A 25,048-nucleotide genomic window follows, 5' to 3' on the forward strand; every position below is an offset into this window, starting at 1 on the left:
ACATCTAGTGTAACATCCCCAAGTTGATTTTCCATGTAAATAAATTAAACCAAAGTCATGGGACATGTATTCCAAGTTGAATGGAGGGAAAAACAATATAGTGGGGATCACTTCCGGTTATTATTGGCTATTGGAAATTTCCATTGGTATTGGCAAAAGCAAAAGGCAATAAAAGGCAATTTAATATAAGAAATAAAGGAAAATGGGAGAAAAGGAAGATGAAGAGACAAGAATATGGATGCAAGGGAAAATGATGGAAAATAAAATAAAAGGAGAGGGATAATATTTTATGGCTCTTTTAGCTACTCTTAGTCACTCTTGATCATTTTTTGTTACTCTGGGACATTCTAGCATTCACTTGGACATTGAAGTATTCTCACTTGAACTTGGAAAGAGAGAGCACTTGGACACAAGCAAGTAAGAAGCAAGCAAGAAAGCAAAGGAATTCGTGGGCAGCAAAGAAGAGGGTTGGAAAAGCAACTACAACAGGGAAACATTGCAAGTAACAGGTTGCATGTGTGATTTCCTTGCTGAGATTTGAATGCATGGTACATGCATTTGGTTATTTGGTCACTTTGTTGTCATTGGCATGGGATTTCTCTAGATTGACAGTAGTTACAACCTTGTCATTTCCATTTCCTGGATAGCCATGATGTTGTGGGTTCCTTGTTTTCATTAAGCTTTGGATGGCTGGTAGAATTTGGATCCTGGTTGAGGTGGTCTTCGGAAAATTCTCAAGGTTCAAGGGTGGAGATGGTGTTTCTCTTGGAACTCTTGATGGATGGGTGGAGACAAGAAAATTCCTCTAGGTATGGTGAAAAAAATTGGAGGCATCTAGACCGATTGAAGTGAGATCATTGTGGTTGAGGGTAGAGGTGGTTTAGCCTCTGGATTCCTTAGCTGTTTTTGTTTTGGTTTATCTCATGTGATCCCACATTCATGCTTGGAATATGGCACGGGGGTGATTGACTGAAAGAAAGATTTGATTCAACCCAATCTGTGGTTGGGTGGTTCGTGGAAGTCCCAAACTTAGTTGCCTTCATGCGTATGTTATTATGTGTTATTTCTTATTGAGATCAATGAGCACATGTATTGGTTATTTTGTTGACTTTATGATTGGTTTGTCTTTAATTCATTCTAGTTAAATGTTGATTATAAGTGTGGCATATTCTTGTTGTATAATGTGCTCTTGTTATGGATTTTGTTTCTGGCTTCATAAGTTATTGAATGGTTATGTGAATGCATGGGCTAACTAGTATTTAATGCAGCTAGCTTGAGAGGGCATTGAGCCTTCTTAATGAATATATGATGAACTAATGAAAATAGTGAACAAACTATGCATTTATGACCTACAGGTACCATAGTCACAAAGTGTTTGTATAACTAAAAAAATTGGATTGCCAACTTCCTAAGGTCGTAACATTGGCATACGATCTCCGCTTGACTATCATAATACCTTGTTTCAAAGATATCCACGCGGCAGTCGAAAAAGAATCTATGAAATAGAATGTGGCACTTTTTTGATCTCTCCATTTTCCCTGAAAATGTCATTTAGGCCTTCAAAACGACCTTAGAATTTTAGGACCCGAAAAAACTACCAAAAGTAGAACGTTGTGTTTAATTTAAGGAAACAAAACTAAAAGGAAATAGCGTTGGGTCGAGTTAGGCTGTCAACAGTGTGATAATGTGTCTTTGGGTGGTTTCAATAAGTTGGCAATGGACCTCATTTCCATAACTACATCTTGGAAGTTGGGTCATGCATAGTAACTCTCAGCTCATGTTTACCTTGGTAAGTATGTTAAAGTGGGTAAATGTGGGGTGAGGTGTTACAGAGTGGTATCATAGCGAGGTTGCAGCAATGGACCTCAAGGTAAACGCAGATTGTTATGCATGCATGTCAGTTGTCTACATGTTTATCATGCATGCATGTTAGCTAATTATTGTTATTGTTATGATATCCATGTATGAGTTGGTATGCTTGTGAGGTTGTATCGTGCTAATCCGTATTGCCTTGTGTAGATTCAATAGCCTCCCCTAAGATACATTGAGATATGATTTTGATTATGTTTTCAGCTAACTAACAATGGCATATTGCAGGAAATAGAAGGCCAATAGATGAAGAGCAGAATAGTTGAGTATAGTTCATATGAATCCGTACAAGTCGGAAGAGACATTGGTAGGATGGGAGATATCAATTAAGTAACAGGGAGAGGGATATTGTCCTATTTTAATAGATACATTAAGAAATTTGAATGCAAAAATTATGAGTTGTAAGGCAGACAATGAGCGATTGATTGAAACTCAGGAAAGGCTTGCAAAAGCTCAAGAAAATCAAGTTGAGGTTAATACAATCATCCTCCATAGCCTTTCAAATTTGCAGAAGCAAGGACAACTAGGGATCATTCATGGGGATAGACAAGAAGAAAAGACTAATGGTGCATATGGAAGTAGGTCTTAGAAAGGGTACAATATAGACAAATATGATACAATAAAGTGTGGCAGATCCTTGGATACACCTAAGAGGAGGGTTAGCACTCGTGGATTTTATTCTAGCTCTGCTTCCAAGAGACACCAACAACATATTTATAGGAGCACTGAGAAGGGATACTTGCCAGAAGAGTTTAAGAAAACTAAACCTCCTACTTTTGATGGTGAGTTAACTAAATCAAAAGATGCAAAAGCATGGTTGTTTGGGATGAGGAAATTACTCATATTGCATGATTACTCGGAGAACATGAAAGCCAAGATAACTACCTTCAGTCTAAAAGGAAAAACAAATATCTGATGGGAAGATGTTAAGCATGTCAGAGGCATAAGGGAAGAGGAGTTGATTTGGGATGAGTTTCTTCAGGAAGAAGTATTTGTCCAAGAGATATTATGATGGAAAGGCCAAGGAATTCTATGAGTTGAGGATGGGTTCCAGGAATATGAATAGTACACAACCAAATTTCTAGAGTTGTTGAGATATGTTCCCTATCTCAAGGATGAGAAAGCAAATATCCAAAGGTTCATCAAAGGATTACCCTTAACATTCAAAGACTGGATTGAGTTTGATGAGCCTTGGTCATTGGAGGAAGCCATCAAAAAGCTAAAGTATCGTTATGAGAAATCAAAGCGCAAGCCTGAGTTCAAGTGTGACTGGAAAGGTAATGAGAAGACTAAAGGAAAATGGCTCAAGAAGCGAGGAAGATCTCAGGATGTAAGTGATAAGGAAAATGTGACACCTCATAAGAAGTTCAATGCAATCGAGAGAGGACATGGATCTCAGCCTGAGGAGCAGCAAAATAAAGGCGATGAAAAAAAAAATTTGAGTTGTTGGACCTGTGGTGGAGACCATCGTAGGAGAGATTGTCCATCGCACTAGGGTGGAAAGCCTCAAATTTACAGTGCTCAGAGGCATAGACAGTTGAGGATGTAGGTCAGAGTATTCCCTAGATCTATGTATCAGTGGATAACAAGTAAGCAGATCATCAGGCATCCATTATCGAAATGGAAGGTAAGGTTTGTGATCAAATTGTTTCTATTTTGATTGATCCTGGATCAAATTATAGCTATGTTAGTCTTGACCTGGTGGATCAATGCCAATTGAATAAGGAAGTACATGCAGAATCTGTGTTGGTGCAATTGGCTACAGAAACTAAGAGAAGAGTTCATCACTATGTGAGATATATTGCATTTGAGCTTAATGGCATGCCTACTCAGCACATCTAAATGTGCTTCCTTTGGGTTCATATAACATGCTTTTGGGCATGGATTAGTTGTTCATTCACAAGACCAAGGTGGATTGTTGTGAGAAGGTCATTGAGTGCCTAGATGATGATGGAGAAAAGAGAGCCTTGCAGGGAAAGAAGAAGCCTACATCAATCAGAATTGATCCAAGTGGATACTGGTGGCCACCCGCCTATTCCATTTGGACCCCCACCATTGTTTCTTTCACTTTTTTATTTTCCTTAATTGTAGCATAGTTTACTAATTTTGGCAGTTTTTCGGGTCCTAAACTTTTGGAGATGTTTTGAGGCCCTAAATGACGTTTTTTTGGAAAACATGAGTATTAATTAATGTTTGCAGTAAAAGATTGTAGTCCTCAGATAGATATTTCTAACGAGGTATCGTTCACGTCAAACGGAGATTGTATGACAAAGTTATGACCTCAGGAAGTTGATGTACCAATTTACCCCAACGAGGCCTACAATTTTGGCGCTTCATCTCCTAGGGTTAGGTTTTTGGATGTTTATGGTTTTCCATTATTTCTCAATAATAAATATGCCTTCGAGCCTCATTGCAACACACTTCAGAGGCATGTAGTTGCCACATATCTTCTCGGAGATAAGCTACCATCGCTTGAGCTAGTTTATTTCCATTTTGTATGTAACCATTTTTTTAGTTCTTTGGTATTAACGAGATGAGGATTTGTTTTCGCTGCATCTCTGTGTTTATGTTTATATCTGTATTTTGTTATGTTCATGCATAAGTCTGGATCAATGGTACCAGAGTGGTTTGCTCTTTCTCTGTTTTTCTTTGCATGTCCCCAACAAGGTCGAGGTATAAGGAGTTAGGGCTCGAACTAGTTGAACCTTTACAAGACTACCCTCACAAACCTTGATGCTCTCCCATGGTAAAAGAAAATAAATATGAGGGAGTAAGAGATCCCTTCAAGATATTGCTCGAAGAAGCCCTCGAGTGACAAAGGAACGCGATGATGGATAACTTTGCCCAAATCCTTCGGCAGATGCCCACAAACGATGCATCTTCATCTGACAACCATTCTCGAGGCACCACTCCCTTCAAGGTACAAGTCAACTTTTACATTCCCATATTTGAAGGCCAAATAAATGCAGATGTCGTTAATAAATGGTTAAATCTGTTGGAAATATATTTTTCGATTCATGATTTTTCCAATAGGGAAAATATTACTTTTTCACTCCTCAAAGTCGCCCTCCATATCAAGAATTGGTGGGAAACCTACAATGAGAAGAAGGACGAGAGGGAACCCTCACTATTTTCAGCAACACCCACTTGGAATTATTTTTGAGATGTCATTAAGGAGCAACACTGCCCTGTCAAGAGCTATGAAGATAAATGCATAAAGTGGACCACACTGCGGCAGGGAAGGGAACAAGACATGCCATAGTTCACAAATATTTTTCATACCCTTCACACGAATTTGGGTATCAAGGATTTTGAGTGGCATTTAGTACTCAAGTACCGCAACTATCTACACAAGTACATCCAGGACGAGATGGAGTTCATGGACATTTCCTCATTAGGCGCCGCCTATCAATACGTTGTTAAGATCTAGCATAAACTTAAACAGAAGAAGCGAGACTTTGGATCTGCAAATCCGAAGCAAGGGAAAGGTGCTCCCAAACTGCAGAACAAAGGACAAAGCGAGTGGGGTAACCTAGGACAACCCATTGAAGCCACAAGCAAAGAACAATGCCACAAAGATGAAGAAGGACACAGGGAAGTGGTGTGATTTCCATAAGAGCCCCACTCACAACACAAGTGAGTGTCCAGCTAAGTAGTCATTGGTGGCTGAGTTGAAGGCTTCAAAGTCAGATGCATGTTTTGACTTTGAGTCAGAAGTCGACAAGGGGAATGACAAAGCGAAGCACATTATTGATGCGAAGCCGAGCGCCATTGTTGCCACCACCAAGATCTATAAGATTTAGCCCCAAGATCCAGAGGAGGAGGAGCGTCTCTTCCACTCGTAGATGTGGGTGAAGGGTTCTCCACTGCAGTTCATTATTGACAGTGGGAGCCAAAATAACCTCATTTCAGCAGAGGTCATGAAGTGGAGCTTACCAACCACACCACGCCCGTAGTCATACACCATTGGGTGGCTTCACCAAGGACAAGATCTTTGCGTCAGCCAGCAGTGTCACCTTCCCTACAATATCAATCCCTTCACGGATAAGGTATTGTGTGATGTTGCTCCTCTTGAAGTTTGAGATGTATTATTAGGGCAACCATACTTGTGGAAGAATCATGTTGTGTACGAGTCTAGGCCTCACACTATTATTATTACTTTGTGAAATAAGTTATAAAAGATACATGAGGTAGCACCACCTACCGCTATCTATTTAATATCTACTAGGCAATGTAGTAACATCATTTCCCAGACCAGGAAATTTGTTTTCCTTATGATTTTCACAGAGGGAAAGAAGAATATTGTGGCCACATCTACATCATCTAGACAAGGCTCCTCCACACAGGAGCAACAAATGGACAAGGTCGTGGAGGAGTTGTTGTCTAGGCAAATCCTCTTTGTAGACATAGACGATCCCTCTACCCCGATGAGTGGGACTAGCAACCTACATGACAATCTACAAGCACACTTTCCTAAATTACAATCGAGATGAGAGAAGAGGAAGATGACCTACCTCGTTCTGATGCTATAACGTACTCCTTTTTTGAAGACCTTGAATCGCTTGTGCCTCATGCTCAGCTCTACTACTCACATCGTTTGGATACCTACACAAGAGATCAAAGACACGATAAAGCATACAAGTACAACAAGCATAATCAAAAGTAATCCACTTAACAGATCAAGGAGCATTAAGATAAATGATGCACTAACACAAAAATTTATGGAAAGTGAACCAATAGTTGTATATATTAATGAAATGAAGGAGGAAACATACAACCAAGCCTTGATGTCAACAAGTTCTCCTTGAATGAATGTCCAAGTCTAAGCTCAAGCACTCCTTCTCCAAGCCAAATGAGTAGCATGTAAGCACTATCTCAGCATAAGGGTGCAAATAATCGGAGACCAACAATTTGGGAATGGGAGAGGATGAATTCCCAAGAAAGGAGAAGGCCCTCATCTCAAGGAGGTAGCTCATAGGGATAAGATCAAAGGGTAATATTGGGAGAATTCGACCACATCCACAGCAAACAATCTCCACCTAGTCGTTCTGGAAGCCTCTATGTCACGAAGCTTCTTGTCCTCTTTGGGAAAAATTGCCTTTTAGAGATCATCGTGGGTATCCAAGCAAAAAGTGTGATGGAATTGCAAGGCTAGTATAGTTCAACTAGTGATCAAAACGAGTTTCCAGTGTCAGGGTCACGCTAATCCTGAAATTAGGGTTTTAGAGCTTACTTCTTCGGGAAGTCTCAAGGCATGTTTCCATTAGTGTTTCAGGGAGGATCTGAGTTGCATATCAGGATGGGTATACTCCATGATTGCCAAGTTTCGAGCGCTTCGGGGTATGACACATGGAAGTGCAGGAGGTGTGACAAAATACTATGTAATAGATGCCCCCTAAAGCATGAAGGCAGAACAGGGAGTGATGGATAAGATGTTTTACGAGCCTTTTTAAGGACGAGAACAAACACTATCAGTAGGCCTGCAAATCAAGGACGCATATACATATCTGATATCAAAACATGAATCCATGTTATGGATGGGGCCATCCAGATATAAATGACTATGTGAAAGGATCCACGACATGGGCACAACCATCCAAATGAAAAGGATCATTTGTAAATCTAAGATCCAAGGCATGGACGCAACCATCCAATATTGAAGGATCATCATCATAAATATAAAGTCCCACGGTATGGTCATAGTCATCCATATAGAAGAAACATGTGTACAATCATGAACAATACATAACTCCACGTAGCCTGAGTCATATCAGACAAAAATCAGGGTCTTGCGCTCCATCCCAACCCGATAAAAGTATGAATTCTAACATGTGAATGAATGTGTCGAATTTGAGCATGCTAGAAAACCACTTGATTATCAGCCAATAATGTGGACCGTTAACATGCACGAGAGAAACCACCAATATTGACAATGGTCCTTAAGGTACAACAAACAATCTGTGAATGTGAAAATGAAGCTGATGTCGAACACGTGCGGAATCATCTGATCGAAGGTCAATAATGAAAACCTATCGTCGAATGCGAAGAACTTGTCATTAAGGCATGCAAGCTCTAAGGTACTGAAAGGGAGTTTCTAAGTCATTTTCCTGGATAATGAGCTAAAGCTGACAGGAAATGACCCCTCGAAGGACGACCATGATGATTCCCCCATAATCGACATAAAACAAGGAATAAAGTGAAATGAATGAGTATGATCAAGACTGTAGCAAAAGGTCAGAAAATGTATAGGTAACAAATTGCAGATAAGACTTCTCTTGAATATCGACGACACGACTCCGGAGTGTGGGAGCATTTGACAACATAAGACCAAGGGTCATGATGATGAAATGGAATAGTCAAATGAGAGGAAAAATGGATCACCCAAAACCGGAAAGACAAGTGACTGAGCAACGATATCCCAAACCTGACATGAGACACAGATGAGTGTTACGTTCAAGAGCGACATGCTAGCTATACAAGAGATGTTTCACTTTCATTTTCCCCTGATATTGCTAGTGAGTACCCCAATTATTTTTATCACAAGCTTTAAGGGGATATCATATGATTGTCATATAAGTTCATTCTTCGAATTAATCCATCCTAGTAAGTTTTACGAGCCCTAAGAAGGAGAGACTCGGTCTCGTCATAGTGACGAGTCTTTCGTCATTAAATTTTTAACAAGTCTGACAGAAGGATAACTCGATATCTTTTTCATATTTAGAGTGTTTGAAAAAGAGATGAAATAGAAAACTCCATCATGTCCCTTTTCGTAATTTGTCTCTCGAACCCGAAAAGATAGAAAACAATATTCGTGAGAACCTCTTGACCATATCTACCAAGGTGTACCTTTTTCATAAATAGTCAATCTCAGCCCGAAAAAGGGGTAAACGTATACTGAGATGATGTCAATTAATTTAATTTAACGAGTTCGAAAAGACAAGTACTCGACAATATTTTCATATTTAGAGAGTCAGAAAAGAGCTTAAAGATGACTCCAGGGGGGTTCCTTTTTCATTTATTTTTAACAAGTTCGAAAAAGGGATAAAACAAAAACTCATTGAATTAGTAAAAAATGATCACTGTAATTGCCGAAAAGAACCTGTAATTGCACAAAGACAACCACACATCACTGGTATCGAGGAAAATAATAAAATATTGGCAAAAATGTGTTTAAAACTTATAAATAGACCAAAAGTAAAATCATTTTTACCATTTCACTTGGAGTAAATTGGAGAGTGCATTTTACCCCATTTTCTTTAATTTTTCAGGCAAGTAGTGTGGGAGATCTAGGGCACCATTTCACGAACCGTCAGTTGTAGGTAAGAGCTCTACCTTTCCTCTTGCTTTTTAGTTTACTTTCATGTTATTTCTTAGGTTTTTTATCAGCCAGAAGAGGGGATTTCAAAATTTTAAATCGAGGGTGACCAACAGGGTTTGCTCATCAGATCCACGTTGATCACCCCTAAGCTCGAAAGGATCTCACGCTGCAATCGTGTTGGCCACAGAGCGGAAAAATTGAAGAGAAATCTTCTCTTTTGAGGGAAAATTTGAGTTTTTGTCCCATAAAAAAGCATTTAATCATTGGTAATGGTTGTTTTGCAGGAGATTTCGACAACATGGTCATCGAATGGAAGGAAAGAGGCCATGAGGTAGAAGATTACCAGGCTGCCCAAGATCCTGAATGCGTCAATGCTTTGAGGAACTGCAGGCTACTAAAATTCTACCCCAGGACTCAGACCCCAAAACGAGCTGCTACACTATCTGATCAGTTTATGGGATGTTGATCGGGAGATCTTCCTCATTGGAGACCAATAATTAGAGCTAGAAGTGGCAGACATTTACTTCGTTACTAGATTGTCCATAAGAGGGTAAAGGGTTCAACTCTTTGGATCTCCAGCTGGAGGTGAGATCACCAATGCCCTAATCAGAAGGCATTTCCTGGGTGCAGAGACAACAGTGAGTGGGGAGGTGAAGATACTGACTATCGACAATATTCCCTTGAGGACAATTCTACACACCATGGCTCGTATAGCTGGGTCGCAGGCATTACACGAGATTTCAAAATATCAATTCCAGTATGCGGTAGACTGCCTTACTCCAATAGTGTTCAACTGGTGCGAGGGGTTATTTGTCAACATGAAGAGGCAACTGACCAAAGGCAAGCGGAGGAACTTGAAGAAATTTGGCTTTGGTTCGATTTTGCTCACTTCATTTGTGGAGCACGTGCCTCTATTTTGGTATCATTGAACAGAGGTGTTAGATCCTGCTCCCCAGATCCGAGGCTGCTTAGATGGAGTGAGCTCATGCCTAATGGAGGAGGGGGTCATCAGATGCATTTTCCTCTGCAATTCTTCGGTTATTTGCGCTAACAACTGATTTTTGTGTATGACTATGCCTATGTAGGCATAGACTTCAGATGGGATCTAGATATACCTCTACCATCGGGTGAATAATGGACTGTGTTAGACTCCGTCTCATGTTAGAGATTGATTTTTCTTCAAAACCCTGTTTTGAAGAAGAAATCATTAAATGTGTTGCTTTAGATTATGTAATTTGTTCTTCAGCTCTACATCAGACTCTACTGTTGATGAATTTGGTCCAGTTTACTATCAAACTTCGTCATATGGTTTCAGATAAATTTCAGGACAATGTCTTTGTGCAATTATTTTGTTCCATCCAGTATCGTGTTGTGAAACAGAATGCTGACGATGTCTTTTCTGAGCTGCAAAATCCTCAAGAACAAATTCAAGCTTATGTCATTGATGTGGTTCAGAGCTTTGCTGGGCGTAAATTTGAACATGCTTTGAAGCATGGGTTGAGACAGGGCCTTTTTGTTGTCACTTTGGCTTGGTTTGTAAGTTGTGTGAGACTCAATGCAAGGTTGGATGAATCAGTTATAGTGTGAATAGCGTTGTACATCCTGGATTGCCTCTAGAAGAATTTTCTCAACTTGTTGCAATAACCAATGCTGAATACTCTTATTTGCCTCCTATCAGCCGTGAGGATAACAAGTCACTAAGCATATCTTTGCAATCTCACTCTCAAATCTGTTGGTAAAGAAGTCTCTAAAACTGCGGGATCTATACTCTCCGGTCATTGCTTGAACATTGACACGGATGTGTCAAGTAAATTGCATAAAAAGGTAGTTGAGGCCGCAAGGAGAGAAGGTGCAACCTGTGTGGATCATTGGTTCATTGGCTGCAGTGCAACACATGTTGTATGTGAGGGAGCATCAGTTTAAAAATATATAGGGTATGTGACGAACTTAGTAACGCCATTGTGGGTATTGAAGACAACAAGGGAGAGATTCATGTAGCGACTTGTTCAGACCTGGCTACATAAATTGCCATCATGTTGGATGATTCTCAAAGCCAGCATTTGATAAAGAGTACAAAAAGGCATGGACGCGGCAGTGGTAATACCTTGGCAGGAAGTGGAAGTTAAGGTGTTTGTCCTGAATGTGGTGGCCGAGATAGTTTTGCAAGATGCACAACCTTTTGACGTTTCAGTCTTAATGCACTTGGTTATGGTTCTGTCGAATAGCTCCTCTGGTGAACATACAGGCTTTATGTGTTGGGTGCAAAAAGTCAATTGTTGAAGTTGTGGGCTCATACTCAAAGTGGGTTTGCTCTTTTCATGAGGCTATTATACCATTACTTTTATTTTTGGCTTCGGGGCTGGGTCGTTCTGTGGCTGCCAGTGCATGTGCTAATGCCTTACGCAGAGTTTGTGAAGATGCTTCCAAAATGCTGGCTGAACCATCAAATTTGGAAGTCCTTCTTTGGATAGGAGAGGGTCTGGAAGAAATGCATTTACATCTCCATGAAGAAGAAGATGGGAGTAGTGCAATTGCATTTGTTCTTAATACAGTTCCAAACAGAGAGCTGGTGAATAAGTCCTTGGAAAGATTGTTGAAGTCCAGCTATGAGGCTATTGAACTTCTTCTAAAGGTAGAAAGTGAAGGCCCTTTGACACAACATTCAATTGGTTATGCTCAACTTTTAGAGTCAGTTGCGAGGGCATTCTACAGGATGGGTGCAATTTTCACCCAGCTTTCAACCCCTGGTTTTTCCTCATCACTTGGAGATGAGACTATTATCCTCATACTGAGACACTTCTGGCCACTCCTTGAACGTATATTCAGTTCTGATCATATGCAAAATGGTTGTTTGTCAACTGCTGTTTGTAAAGCCCTGTCACAAGCTATTCAAGCCTCAGGTTGGAACTTCTCAGCACTATTGTCAGAAGTGATGGATTGCCTTTCAAGAAATTTTCTCTCCTTCCAACATCATGAATGTTTCATAAGAACTGCTGCTGTTGTTATTGAGGAGTTTGGGCATGAAGAAGAATATGGGTCATTATTCATTAGTACATTTCAAATGTTTACTGCAGCAGATTCAGTTTCTGCATTGAATTCCTCTTATGTTTGTGATCAAGAGCCTGATCTAGTTGAAGCATATACAAGCTTCACATCAACATTTGTCCGATGCTGCCCCAAGAAGGTGGTGGCCGCAGCTGAATCATTGGTTGAAACATCCTTCCAAAAAGCAGCTATTTGCTGTGCTGCTATGCATCATGGAGCAGCTCTTGCAGCCATGTCATATATGTCTTGTTTTGGAGGTTTTAGCAGCCACTCAAAGACCTGGAGAGCTGGGAAAGACTTGGTTTCAAGATACTACTGAGGCCGTCCGCCAATTTGCTTGACTTTTTGAGAATGCAAAAAACAAAGAGATCGATGACATTCTTATCTTGTCTGGAGATCATTTGTATCGTATGGATTACGTGGATTTTGTTCCGAAGCACAGAGACAGTGGTGCTTATGTTACAATTTCTTGTATCCCTATTGAGGACAGTCGTGCATCTGATTTTGGTTTGATGAAGATTAATGATAAAGGTCAAGTTCTGTTTTTCAGCGAGAAACCAAAAGGGAAAGATTTGAAAGCAATGGCGGTGGATACGACTGTATTGGGATTGTCACCAGATGAAATAGAAGTAGCAATTCATACAGATTCAAAACACGCAGATCGCCTTAGACTTCTATATGCCAGCAACGAAGCATTAGATCTTGGTTATGTCCCAGTAAAGAGGAGTGAATTCCTTGGAAACCGAAGGAGTTTTGAAGCTTTGAAAAAGTTAACAGGGAGAACACTGGCCAGGATTTTGTTCCATGATTTCCGCCAACGATTGATCCTTTGGAGATTTTGTGGGTGATGTGGCTCTTAGAAGGCGGATTATGGGCTTTTGTTGATGCCACCATATTGCATGTGATTGGGTGTGTTGGAATTCGATGGTGGCATATTATAACTCTGGCTTGGTAATCTTTGGTGTCGATTTCTAATTCTGGATATGGTTGTTCATCAGACGTGTAACAAATCTGTAAATACCCTTTTGATCCATCGACCAAGTGCGTCCATAGAGGAGAGAATTCCGAAAGCAGGTGGCAGTCTATGACAAATGGCAGCTTTGAAGATTCCTATTTCAAAACAGTTTGACCAGCAACCTTCACAACTCGACACCTTGTGCTATCTGATCCCGCTTTGGTCTATTTTTTTTTGAATATTAATTAGTTTTAATTCCTAGAGGTTAGTTTTCGGTTCCTAGAAGCTAGTAACAGCCTGAGCATGTAATTGGTATTGAAGCAATACTTTGGATTTTATTTTTAGAGGGACATTGTATTATTTTAGAATAGAAAGCTGTTCTTTTTTCTAATTTTATTGTAAATTGTTCAAACAGCGCCCAGATTGTGGGTCGATCTGTTGTTTTTGTTTTAGGATAGTTTATAAAAATTTATTTGTAAAAGAGGTTGAGAGAGTTAGAGGGGGGGGGAAGTTTTTTCTGAGTGCTGAGAGCTGCTGTAGCGTAGCAGAGCTTCATTGTACAGTCATTGGCAGAGATATTTAATGGAATTTCACAGCTCTGTTTGCTGAGATTCATGTGGTATGTTAATTTAGCATAAGTTTTCCCTTTGTCTCATATGTAAACTGTTATGTTTCATTTCATTTCATGACCATATCTAATTGAGCAAATGAAGTGTTTAGGTAGGAATTCATATTATTGTATGCTCCTCCTATAAATTTGCTCATATTCAATGTTTTCTCCTGTTTAAGGAGGATTCAAAGTATTATTTGCCCTCCTTAGCTCCTCACCAGTCTTGCCATCCCATTTAAAATCTAGATTTGGTGTTAAATTGCTTGCCTACCTTGCCTCAGTTGATAATCTGTGTAGTCATTATATTTCTCTGTTCAAAGCTGTGATTTTGCCCATGCAGCCCAGAAAAGCCCCGTCATTTAATTAAAAACCCCAAACAAACCTTCCTTATCAATTTACTAGCCTAAGATCTTTATTCCTAATTGGGTCAGCTCATCCTATTGAAAGATCTACCGAATCTGACCCGAGAGAGCCTTCTCATACCTCGTAGGGCTAGCTACGAGGTGAAATGGTTTGATGTAGCCTTGAAGGTTTACCTTCCTCAGCCTAGGGTGAAATCTCAAGCGCTAACATAGTGGCGACCATACTGGGGAGAACAAACTTTTTTGTGGGTTGATGTGTTTGTTTCATAAGTCTTAGACGGAGCCTGAAGTTACGCCAGAAGCCTTCGAAAACGCTCTTGTTTTACATCAGCGTTAGTAGATAAACGCCGCTTCAGTCAATCTCCGTGAGCTTGTGAATACGACCACTTCATTTGAATTTCACCCCAGTACATGCAATCAAATTTCAGATCTGATGCTGATGGTGGACAGCAGTCAGATACATATGCAGGCTGTAACATTCACCTGGCGACTCCAACTCGATCCAGACATTCCAGTGCCTGTTGATTCACTCATGCAATGGTAGGGTATGTGGCAAACCCTGCACTGTGTGAAGCTCTAAACGAATTTAGAGAATGCTTAGTGGATGTTGAAATTAATGAAGAAGTGTTAAGTTTTTTCCTTCAATGTTTGAAATCTCTGAATTATCATCCTAGCGTCTGTGAGTTACTTGTTGAAAGAATCGAGAAGGAGATTCAAGATTTAGATGAGCAGATCCAGTCTTATGATTTCCAAGACCCTAAAAAGTTCTTGGAAATCCTTCTTCCATCACAACAAGCAATAGCAGACTTGCCTATAGAGGTATACATTGACAATGTGCAGCTGGAGGTATGCATCGCAGAGTTGGGGCAGCCAACAGAGTCCGGTGTCCGTGATCCTATTGCAGCATACACGGACACATTTTTCAGTTTGATTGACAGATCAGGCTGTCTTTTCCATGACCGGGATCAATATGTGCATGAAAGGCTGCCAGCAACTGCATCTGTGACTTCTGGGCAGCATTCTCAAGCGGCTTCATTTTCAGGTTTACTCGAATGGTTAATATGGCATTTTAGCATTACCTGATCTATTATTTGTGCAGCAGATTAGAGTAGGTATTGTAAATAAATAAGCAGCCACAAGGGCAGCATCTTGTTTTAGTTTTCTTAAAGATTGTTTGAGTTCAGTTTCAGTTTGAAAATAATTCAAGAGTTGTGTTGATGATGACTCCATTGCCCAATGGGTGGAGGCACTGTCTACTCTCCCAAAGTTCTGCGGTTCTTGGCACCTCCAGGAAGCTGCAGCTGCCATCCCAAGTGGAGCCAATGTTAGACTCCGTCTCATGTTAGAGATTGATTCTTCTTCAAAACCCTGTTTTGAAGAAGAAATCATTAAATGTGTTGCTTTAGATTATGTAATTTGTTCTTCAGCTCTACATCAGACTCTACTGTTGATGAATTTGGTCCAGTTTACTATCAAACTTCGTCATATGGTTTCAGATAAATTTCAGGACAATGTCTTTGTGCAATTATTTTGTTCCATCCAGTATCGTGTTGTGAAACAGAATGCTGACGATGTCTTTTCTGAGCTGCAAAATCCTCAAGAACAAATTCAAGCTTATGTCATTGATGTGGTTCAGAGCTTTGCTGGGCGTAAATTTGAACATGCTTTGAAGCATGGGTTGAGACAGGGCCTTTTTGTTGTCACTTTGGCTTGGTTTGTAAGTTGTGTGAGACTCAATGCAAGGTTGGATGAATCAGTTATAGTGTGAATAGCGTTGTACATCCTGGATTGCCTCTAGAAGAATTTTCTCAACTTGTTGCAATAACCAATGCTGAATACTCTTATTTGCCTCCTATCAGCCGTGAGGATAACAAGTCACTAAGCATATCTTTGCAATCTCACTCTCAAATCTGTTGGTAAAGAAGTCTCTAAAACTACGGGATCTATACTCTCCGGTCATTGCTTGAACATTGACACGGATGTGTCAAGTAAATTGCATAAAAAGGTAGTTGAGGCCACAAGGAGAGAAGGTGCAACTTGTGTGGATCATTGGTTCATTGGCTGCAGTGCAACACATGTTGTATGTGAGGGAGCATCAGTTTAAAAATATATAGGGTATGTGACGAACTTAGTAACGCCATTGTGGGTATTGAAGACAACAAGGGAGAGATTCATGTAGTGACTTGTTCAGACCTGGCTACATAAATTGCCATCATGTTGGATGATTCTCAAAGCCAGCATTTGATAAAGAGTACAAAAAGGCATGGATGCGGCAGTGGTAATACCTTGGCAGGAAGTGGAAGTTAAGGTGTTTGTCCTGAATGTGGTGGCCGAGATAGTTTTGCAAGATGCACAACCTTTTGACGTTTCAGTCTTAATGCACTTGGTTATGGTTCTGTCGAATAGCTCCTCTGGTGAACATACAGGCTTTATGTGTTGGGTGCAAAAAGTCAATTGTTGAAGTTGTGGGCTCATACTCAAAGTGGGTTTGCTCTTTTCATGAGGCTATTGTACCATTACTTTTATTTTTGGCTTCGGGCTGGGTCGTTCTGTGGCTGCCAGTGCATGTGCTAATGCCTTACGCAGAGTTTGTGAAGATGCTTCCAAAATGCTGGCTGAACCATCAAATTTGGAAGTCCTTCTTTGGATAGGAGAGGGTCTAGAAGAAATGCATTTACATCTCCATGAAGAAGAAGATGGGAGTAGTGCAATTGCATTTGTTCTTAATACAGTTCCAAACAGAGAGCTGGTGAATAAGTCCTTGGAAAGATTGTTGAAGTCCAGCTATGAGGCTATTGAACTTCTTCTAAAGGTAGAAAGTGAAGGCCCTTTGACACAACATTCAATTGGTTATGCTCAACTTTTAGAGTTAGTTGCGAGGGCATTCTACAGGATGGGTGCAATTTTCACCCAGCTTTCAACCCCTGGTTTTTCCTCATCACTTGGAGATGAGACTATTATCCTCATACTGAGACACTTCTGGCCACTCCTTGAACGTATATTCAGTTCTGATCATATGCAAAATGGTTGTTTGTCAACTGCTGTTTGTAAAGCCCTGTCACAAGCTATTCAAGCCTCAGGTTGGAACTTCTCAGCACTATTGTCAGAAGTGATGGATTGCCTTTCAAGAAATTTTCTCTCCTTCCAACATCATGAATGTTTCATAAGAACTGCTGCTGTTGTTATTGAGGAGTTTGGGCATGAAGAAGAATATGGGTCATTATTCATTAGTACATTTCAAATGTTTACTGCAGCAGATTCAGTTTCTACATTGAATTCCTCTTATGTTTGTGATCAAGAGCCTGATCTAGTTGAAGCATATACAAGCTTCACATCAACATTTGTCCGATGCTGCCCCAAGAAGGTGGTGGCCGCAGCTGAATCATTGGTTGAAACATCCTTCCAAAAAGCAGCTATTTGCTGTGCTGCTATGCATCGTGGAGCAGCTCTTGCAGCCATGTCATATATGTCTTGTTCTGGAGGTTTTAGCAGCCACTCAAAGCCCTGGAGAGCTGGGAAAGACTTGGTTTCAAGATACTACTGAGGTCGTCCGCCAATTTGCTTGACTTTTTGAGAATGCAAAAAACAAAGAGATCGATGACATTCTTATCTTGTCTGGAGATCATTTGTATCGTATGGATTACGTGGATTTTGTTCCGAAGCACAGAGACAGTGGTGCTGATGTTACAATTTCTTGTATCCCTATTGAGGACAGTCGTGCATCTGATTTTGGTTTGATGAAGATTAATGATAAAGGTCAAGTTCTGTTTTTCAGCGAGAAACCAAAAGGGAAAGATTTGAAAGCAATGGCGGTGGATACGACTATATTGGGATTGTCACCAGATGAAATAGAAGTAGCAATTCATACAGATTCAAAACACGCAGATCGCCTTAGACTTCTATATGCCAGCAATGAAGCATTAGATCTTGGTTATGTCCCAGTAAAGAGGAGTGAATTCCTTGGAAACCGAAGGAGTTTTGAAGCTTTGAAAAAGTTAACAGGAAGAACACTGGCCAGGATTTTGTTCCATGATTTCCGCCAGCGATTGATCCTTTGGAGATTTTGTGGGTGATGTGGCTCTTAGAAGGCGGATTATGGGCTTTTGTTGATGCCACCATATTGCATGTGATTGGGTGTGTTGGAATTCGATGGTGGCATATTATAACTCTGGCTTGGTCATCTTTGGTGTCGATTTCTAATTCTGGATATGGTTGTTCATCAGACGTGTAACAAATCTGTAAATACCCTTTTGATCCATCGACCAAGTGCGTCCATAGAGGAGAGAATTCCGAAAGCAGGTGGCAGTCTATGACAAATGGCAGCTTTGAAGATTCCTATTTCAAAACAGTTTGACCAGCAACCTTCACAACTCGACACCTTGTGCTATCTGATCCCGCTTTGGTCTATTTTTTTTTAATATTAATTAGTTTTAATTCCTAGAGGTTAGTTTTCGGTTCCTAGAAGCTAGTAACAGCCTGAGCATGTAATTGGTATTGAAGCAATACTTTGGATTTTATTTTTAGAGGGACATTGTATTATTTTAGAATAGAAAGCTGTTCTTTTTTCTAATTTTATTGTAAATTGTTCAAACAACGCCCAGATTGTGGGTCGATCTGTTGTTTTTGTTTTAGGATAGTTTATAAAAATTTGTTTGTAAAAGAGGTTGAGAGAGTTAGAGGGGGGGGGGAGTTTTTTCTGAGTGCTGAGAGCTGCTGTAGCGTAGCAGAGCTTCATTGTACAGTCATTGGCAGAGATATTTAATGGAATTTCACAGCTCTGTTTGCTGAGATTCATGTGGTATGTTAATTTAGCATAAGTTTTCCCTTTGTCTCATATGTAAACTGTTATGTTTCATTTCATTTCATGACCATATCTAATTGAGCAAATGAAGTGTTTAGGTAGGAATTCATATTATTGTATGCTCCTCCTATAAATTTGCTCATATTCAATGTTTTCTCCTGTTTAAGGAGGATTCAAAGTATTATTTGCCCTCCTTAGCTCCTCACCAGTCTTGCCATCCCATTTAAAATCTAGATTTGGTGTTAAATTGCTTGCCTACCTTGCCTCAGTTGATAATCTGTGTAGTCATTATATTTCTCTGTTCAAGCTGTGATTTTGCCCATGCAGCCCAGAAAAGCCCCGTCATTTAATTAAAAACCCCAAAGCAAACCTTCCTATATCAATTTACTAGCCTAAGATCTTTATTCCTAATTGGGTCAGCTCATCCTATTGAAAGATCTACCGAATCTGACCCGAGAGAGCCTTCTCATACCTCGTAGGGCTAGCTACGAGGTGAAATGGTTTGATGTAGCCTTTAAGGTTTACCTTCCTCAGCCTAGGGTGAAATCTCAAGCGCTAACAGACTGATGCAGGTAACACTTATTTTTGGATTTTTCAAGTTTTATGAGTTATTTTTATTAAAGTGTATCTGAGAGTTTACTTATGATAAATGTGCAGATGTGGGACCAGAAATGCCTCAGACATGTTGCGAATAGCACGACCAGTAACATGTCAGATAGAGGATGCCCCATACGAGCAAGGAGCAGATCCTATGGTAGAGATGGAACAAAATATGGAAGTGATCACCCGAAGGATTCCAGAGTACGCGACTATAGATGATGTGCCACTGCAATACCAAAGGCATACAGTAGGAGTGTCTGCGAGACTGTGTCAGCTTTTAGGCCGAGTGATCAGAGAAGTCTCATGCTATCGAGAGCATCATGTGGGCGAATAGCCTTTTCTAGCCATGTTTTTTTGCACTATTGTAGGCTTTGAAAGCCATGTGCCCAAGACACTTTATTTTTTGAGATTTTGATGAACAAACTTTGAAAGGCGCGATATATATATATATATATATATATATATATATATATATATATATATATGCATGTTTTTATCTTCTACTTATGTGTTCATTTATCATGATGATATGATCAATTTTATAAATTACACAAATGTCTATCAAGAACATAATTCTCTAATGCATCTGTTAATGTATTCAAATTGCGTGGAATGTGTTGATATGTGATATAATCAAAATTTCTTTCCAGTAATCGAACACGTAGATACATACGCAAAATTTGTGGATTTCCTACTGAGTAATGATTATTCAATTGTAACACAATGAGTTGTGAATCTAATTTAACAACTAAATTTCTAATGCCGAGAGCAACTGCTTCTGATAATAGTTCAATTACTGCATTGTACTCGACAATAATATTAGTTGTTTGTCCCAAGAAAATACCTTGTAAATCGATCAACTCACCATTAGGGGAAAAGAGTGCCTAAGCCGCGGAAGATAAGTTCTATGTGCTACGACAAGCACCATCAGAAAAACCAACATAATGGTTTGATAACATCTGCAAACCGAGTGGAACACAAGGTAAGCAGAAGGAACATGTATACAAAGCAAACAATCACACCAAAAAATCAAAACCGCACACCAATGAATTCACACACTAATGTACAAAAGTATATTTACACGGATGATCACGCATAAAAAGTTCAGATGGAGCCCATTTGCGGACTCGGGTAATCGATCAATAGAGAATGAAACCAAAGTTTCACCATTGGCATGACATGTAAGCATTGACTCGGCCAAAAAGTGGAATAACACTCATAAATGGCTATGCCCCCACGCCCCCGGGCAAGTGAGGGTTACAAGTCATAAGATGAATACCCCATTGCAATAATGGGAAAATGGTAAAAAATCGGTGATAAAATCTCATGAAAGGAGGCGAGAAAATCTTAATCTCATGACGAGGAAAAGATGCTCCTAATTGAAAGATTTTGACAATTTCTGGTTGGACCGAAATGTCAATGGGAAATATTGCAGTAATATTTCCCATATGTCTTTCAGACAAAACTTCATGCACTAGAAGAGGTGTTTGACGTGGATGCATCAGGTTATGAGAAACAAAAGCTTTGAGACATGAAGGAATCTCACTTAGACTTGGAATAAACGAAGAACGATGATGGACATCATTCCAAGGAGTTTCACCAAAAGACATAACCTCAACAATACTCTCACCAGTGGAGAATATCTCATTCAAAGGATCCAGATCATCCCAAGAACCAAGCCAAGGAGATTGTGAATAGGTATCCAGGTATATACTAAGAACAACATGACTTTCTGAAGCATCCCCAGAAGCTGAGACAATTTCATGATAAGTTTGTTCCAAAGGACTTAGTGGCATAGCGTCACCAAAGGAATCAACCTGATATGGAGAAGGAATGATCCATGGGTCTGTAAAAATAGAGATCATGTTGATCAAGGCAAAATGCAAAGGTGGGAGAGAAAAAGTTCCCATTAAAGAAGAATCTTTAAAAAGACCTACCCCCACGCTCTCATATGGAATATCGGTATTTCACACACATGGGTCGTTGGCATTTGAGGCACCGGAAGAGAAAAAGGATGATTGGTCGATGGTGACAATTTTTCCTTCATGAGAAAATGGAGCACCTGAAACAAAGAGGAAACCACAAAAAACATGGCATGGGTCCAACTAAGCCCAAGTAGAAGGTTTTAATTCAGATTCACATTTACAACTTCCACTTGTAACTCGACAATCTTCCCTTCCAAAGTGATGAGCAAACTTGTGAGAATACCATCAGGACAAGAGCCTCTACCATCAAATGCTTCCAAAGTATTTGGGGACTGGTTAAGAGGTGGAGAGCCAATAGCTTTCCAACATGAAACAAACATGATGTAGGTGGAAGCACCTTCATCAATGACAGTTTGGTGGATCGTCTTTCCTTTTATGATGACTTGAATAAAAAAGGCAATCTGGTTAGGAAGACGAGGAACATGGTTTTCAAGATCGAAAGTAATCAAACTCAAATCAACAGGATCAATGCCTCCAATAGCAGAAAATAACGATTTCGGTTGCGTTGGACAAGTTTGGAGAACTTCCAAAGTAGACATCGTCGAAGGCGCTTGGGCTCAATATTCAACAATGCTGTAATGTTGAGCTGCTCTAGCTTCAGATTATAGGATGACTTCCAAAGAACGCCTTTGGGAGGCAGTTGGATAACATATTCATTATTAGTTCTCTCGATATGGAGAGGACCAGAACTGGGTGGAGTGGAAGTAGAAGGTATAAAAATAGCTTCTTTTACCACCATCTGCTTTTGAGGGGTTTGATAATATTTTGATCGAGTGGCTACAGAGATAGGTAAAGAACCCATCATCATGTAAACCTGAGAACCAGATGATGCAAAGGATTGTGGTTGGTCTACCAATTGAGTCTACTGAAATGGGAATGGCTATTTCAAAATAGTCGGGGTCCCTTTCAATAAACGACTAACTTCGGCACATCGGGGACAATCCTTGGTATAATTGTCTTCCTCACAAATGAGGCAAGGATATTTCAGTTTTCATTTGGAGGCATCATCAATAGATGACTTAGGAGGATCCTATTTCGGGGTATCAGATTTTACTTTACCTTTACCCTTATTCTTACATTTCAAGGCTTTATCTGTCATGGTAGACTAAATGACATTGACCTTGAAGGTTTTTACCAGGATTTGATGAGTGTTTTGAAGGATGACTAGAATCAGTATTCGAAACAGAATTTTTTTCAAAGAAGCTTTGGTGGAATTTTATGATACTGATCCAATTATACCATCATCAGGTGGTACATCATGAGACTTCAAAGATGTCGGATCCAAAGATGGTCTTGGAGCATCAGGCAACATTTTATATAGCGTGCCAGATTGGGAATAAACCAAATCCAAACACTGGGCATAAGAAATAGTCTAGTCCTCCGTAACACAACCACCCATTGCTATATCTTTAGTGGTTTTGTTTACGAATGACTTGGTAAACCATTCGGTCAACAACTCATTAGGGATTTCAAATTTGATGAGGCGACATCGAAGTCTCCATTCATGGATATGGTCAGAGATATGGGTTGTGATATCTTGCTTCAGAGATGTGAGCAAATGAATACTAATTTCATAATGAACTAGTAGCTAGAAGTGGGTGAGGAAGGCCATAGCCAATGAGTTGAAGTCTGCATAGGTACCTTGAGGCAACTCGACATACCACTTTGAGGCAACACCTGTCAAGGTTCGCTTAAAGAGGTGAAGATGAACAAAATCATCAACGTAGGAATTGGAAGAACACCATAAGTGATATGTCATCACATGGGCTTGAGGGTCTTCATTAGCTTTTCCATCAAATTTGGGGAAATCACTTGGAATTTTAGTGGGAACAGGAGGCCAATAAGGAAAATGAATAATTGGATCATTAGTAAGCCTTGATACATCAAGCGATTCCAAAGTCGCTAAAATGGAAATTTTAGGTTAAAAAGCATATAAGGCCTTTGATAAGGCCCAGTCTGCAGGTTCCAACCTTGTTGGTAAGGATTTTTCCCCCAAAGTGGAGGATTTTGACCATAAGGGGCTTGATTTTTCACCCACTGAGGGGTACCTTAACCATAAGGCAAATTCCGAGTAAGGCAGGGTTGATATTGACCTACCATAGGCCACTAGTAACCATAAGGAGGATAAACATTATGTACGACATATGGATTGTGAGGTTGATGCACCTAACAAGTTTCGGGCACTTTGGGGCATGACACAGGGAAGTGCAGGAGGCGTGACAAAATACAGTGTAACAGGAGTATAGGGACATCTTCACCTCACCCACAGGGGTACCCCTACACTGTAAGGTCAAGCACTCCATTGGTTTGACCCTCGGCATGTCGCTACCTAATGGGTCAATCTATCGATACTCTGTTATGGAGAACGATGAAATCAAGAGGCAGGTTCAGGAGTTACAACAAAAAGGGCACATCGGACCAAGTTCATCACCCTGTGGGAGCCCCATCATGTTGGTACAGAACAAGGATGGAACCTGGAGGCTTTGTATTGACTATCGAGCACTAAATAAGATCACCGTCTGGAATAGGTATCAAATCCCACAGATTGATGACCTTTTGGACTAGGTCAAGGGGGCCAAATATTTCAACAAGATTGAATTGAAGTCTAGCTATCACCAGGTACCAATTGAACCCTTCAATGTGTGGAAAATTGCCTTCAAATCCAAGGAGGGCCTTTTCAAATGACTCGTCATGCCTTTCAGATTGACAAATTCCCCTGCAACCTTCATGAGGCTGATGGAAAACATCTTGCAACCCTTCACAAACTTGTTCATGGTAGTGTATTTGGACAAATACTGATCTTCAACCATAGTTGGGAAGAGAACCTACACCATATTCGACAGGTCCTCCAAGCCATGCGACAACACAAATTGTGTGCTAATTTGGATAAGTGCACTTTTGGAATGAACCGGGTTCAATATCTGGGGTATATCATTCATGAGTGGGGTGTGTACGTGGACCCAACCAAGATTCAAGTTATTCTAGATTGGCTAGCCCCAACTACTCTAACAGAGCTCCACAACTTTCTAGGTATTTCCAATTCCTATCACAAGTTCATGTTGGGATTATCCCATATCACTTGGCCTTTGAGGCAAGTCACAAAGGGCAGAGCGAAAGAAAATTTATTCTAGTCTGAATCCTAAGAGAAGGCTTTTGCTGAGTTGAAGCATCACCTTTGCTCTGCACTATTTCTCACTTTATCATACCTGCAACAACCATTTGAGATTGAGACAGATGCCTCCAACTATGTTATTGTTTCAGTTCTTACTCAGTAGGGGCATCTAGTGGCATCTCACAGTGAGACACTTTCTAATACAATATGAAAGTATCCCACCTATGACAAAGATATGTATTTCCTTGTGTAGGCTTTCCGACAATGGAAACATTAAATTATGGGGAAGGAAATGATCATCCACACAGACCACCGACCCCTACAGTTCATACAAACATAAGGAAGTTGCAGAACGATCACCATAAAAAATGGTCCACAGATCTGCAACAGT

General features: G+C 40.1%; 2 pseudogenes; both read left to right on the forward strand.

The window, feature by feature from the left end:
• The first annotated feature begins 11,269 nt into the window (after positions 1–11,269).
• On the forward strand, positions 11,270–12,551 carry LOC149168577 (uncharacterized; annotated as a pseudogene).
• A 3,871-nt stretch (positions 12,552–16,422) lies between these two features.
• On the forward strand, positions 16,423–17,703 carry LOC149168578 (uncharacterized; annotated as a pseudogene).
• The last annotated feature ends 7,345 nt before the right edge of the window (positions 17,704–25,048 follow it).

The sequence above is a fragment of the Pinus tabuliformis genome, chromosome 4_2, assembly GCF_031772625.1.
Source record: "Pinus tabuliformis cultivar Carrire ecotype Pingquan chromosome 4_2, CPIR1, whole genome shotgun sequence".
Lineage (NCBI taxonomy): Eukaryota > Viridiplantae > Streptophyta > Pinopsida > Pinales > Pinaceae > Pinus > Pinus tabuliformis.